Genomic DNA, 1492 nt, shown 5'->3' with positions numbered 1-1492 from the left:
CGCTGGATTGATAAAGCAGAGAAGCAGGCTGAAGCTTTGGGAACCAGGGTTCGAATTCCAACACAGCAGGTTAACTCAATTCAAGGCAAAGTAGAATTACTGTAAGTGAGCAGAGAAAATTTTAATTATGCAACATTTCCTCACTAAAATGTTTTGACCATGTTTCTGCCGATTTTGAAGCCTCGGACCGATATGTAAACATTGCTGCATGCGGCTTGGCTGTGGGCCAGTGGCGCAATGGATAACGCGTCTGACTACGGATCAGAAGATTCCAGGTTCGACTCCTGGCTGGCTCGGTGTAATAATTTAACAGTAGTTCATGTGGATTTTAACAATATTCGTGTGGATGAAAAATGTGTTTTCACAAATTTTGGACCAATTCAGAGAAATGTTGACCAAATGCAGTCAGCTTCTGTGATGAAATTTATCTTAGCCAATGATTGTTCAAAAAAATGTTGACTATTTTAAGAAAAAAATACTGATAAAGTTCAATTAAGTTTTTATTTAAAAAATAGTTTCTTTAAATGACGAATTCTCGTTAAAGTATCCGGGGAAAATATGTTAGCAAGTTTAACCTACCTTTTAAAAAGGTGGAAATTTCTCGAAAAATACGTGGAAACATTACATTTTTCAAAATAGTGAAAACACTTTCTAAAACGTTGATGAACTCTGATTAAACATGTTTAATTTTAAGAAGCAAAATACACAGAAATGTTTTTTAAAAGTTGACAAATTTCAGTTAAATCAGATGGAGGAATTTCTTTGGAGTAAGTTTAGTTTTGAAAAGTTCAAATTAGCCAGAAGTTTCTGGTTTGTGATGCTGGGATTGTTGTCCATTGGAGCGAAGGAGATTGAGGAGCGATTTAATCGAGGTGGACTAGATTAGGGCAAGTTTGGAGGGGGAGGGGCAAATTTTAAGATATTGGGCAAGGCGGGGGCGAAGAAGATTTGGAAGCAACATTTTTTCCACAGCGAATGCTCAGGACCTGGAACTCTGCCTCCGAGAGTTTTGGATGAGGTCAATTTAGGTAATAGAAATTCTGAGGTGGACATGGACCTCCTGAGAAAGAAGATGGGTCTCCAGGAATATCCTTTAGGCAGGTAGATGGATCTCCTCGGTGACATTGAATCTGAAGATCAACCTGTGGAAGCACACCCCTTCCCCGGCCACCGCCCCCACCCACTGTTGAGAACAGTACAGCACAGGAAACAGGCCCTTCGGCCCTCCAAAATGTTTGACAAGAACCCCGCTGATATTAAATGCAAGGGCATCAAAATCAAAAAGGGTATTTTGGAACATTCGTTCTTCGTTGTAGATATTTTCAATTTCATATAACGTGAAAAAGGATATGCAAAATATTCAGACTGTTGAATGGGAACTCCCGACATTGTTACAAGGACAACATTAACCATTTACCTCATTGTCACCACCTCAGAAGCTGTCTTGGCCAAAGGGCCAACATTGCGGTGAATCCCAGTTTCGGTCCCGCTG

General features: G+C 40.0%; 1 non-coding gene across 1 annotated transcript; it reads left to right on the top strand.

Annotated features, from left to right (window-relative positions):
* The first annotated feature begins 223 nt into the window (after nt 1–223).
* Nucleotides 224–296, top strand: trnar-acg (transfer RNA arginine (anticodon ACG)). The gene has a single exon. It is a non-coding gene; the product is annotated as a tRNA-Arg (tRNA).
* The last annotated feature ends 1196 nt before the right edge of the window (nt 297–1492 follow it).

The sequence above is a fragment of the Mustelus asterias genome, unplaced genomic scaffold (assembly GCF_964213995.1).
Source record: "Mustelus asterias unplaced genomic scaffold, sMusAst1.hap1.1 HAP1_SCAFFOLD_79, whole genome shotgun sequence".
In the NCBI taxonomy this organism is placed as follows: Eukaryota; Metazoa; Chordata; class Chondrichthyes; order Carcharhiniformes; family Triakidae; genus Mustelus; species Mustelus asterias.
Note: the sequence above shows the minus strand (reverse complement) of the source record. Positions and strands in the feature narration are given on the sequence as shown.